This window comes from Mandrillus leucophaeus, unplaced genomic scaffold (genome assembly GCF_000951045.1).
Source record: "Mandrillus leucophaeus isolate KB7577 unplaced genomic scaffold, Mleu.le_1.0 Scaffold6, whole genome shotgun sequence".
NCBI lineage: Eukaryota > Metazoa > Chordata > Mammalia > Primates > Cercopithecidae > Mandrillus > Mandrillus leucophaeus.
The window spans coordinates 4,726,703-4,727,496 of NW_012106474.1; positions in this window are offsets into that span (position 1 = coordinate 4,726,703).

Consider the following 794-nt stretch of genomic DNA (forward strand, 5'->3'; position numbering starts at 1 on the left):
AAGAAAGAAAGAAAGAAAGAAAGAAAGAAAGAAAGAAAGAAAGAAAGAAAGAAAGAAAGAAAGAAAGAAAGAGAGAGAAAGAAAGAAAGAACAAAAAAAGAAAATGGGGTCTAAGCTCCAAAAGCATATTCATCTTCTAATGCACAAGTGTACTTCTACTTCCTGCTCTGAGGCTTTGCAGAACACACATCCTTAGAACTCATCATCCTGTACATGTTCACATTTTTTAAAAGATCACAGACAGCCATGAAAGGTTTGTGCATAAAATTTATTTAACTTCAACTGAACAAAACCCAGATAGTAGAAAACTGCAGTAAGTGGAACAGTGTTTGACTATTGCAATGAATTCTGTGATGAAAACTAGAAGTATGTGGAACCATTTTGAAATCCGCACAATCAGAAGTTCTGCCTCTGGTATAGGGTCACCTGGTGAAAGGCAAGGGATGTCCTCCAGGATACATTGTTCTAGTAAGACGCAGGAAAGTGGGGGGATTTCATCTTCCAAAGAGTTGTCAGTGGGAGTTCACAAAGGCCCCTGGAAATAAGCTCAGGGTATCCACTAAAGGAGGTGCAGCCCCTTTCACATGCTTTTCCTTCCTCTTCCTTCCTTCCTGCATGCCCTACTTCCCTTACTTCCAGCCTCAGTTTCTTTAAAAAACATAAAATTATATAAGTAAGTATAATAGTATTCTTGGGCTTGTAATGAAAGGACACAAAGATAGATGTGTACCTGCCCCCCACCTGCTACACCCTTGTTCTACTCTCTAATCTTTGCACATACCAGAGATTTCGTA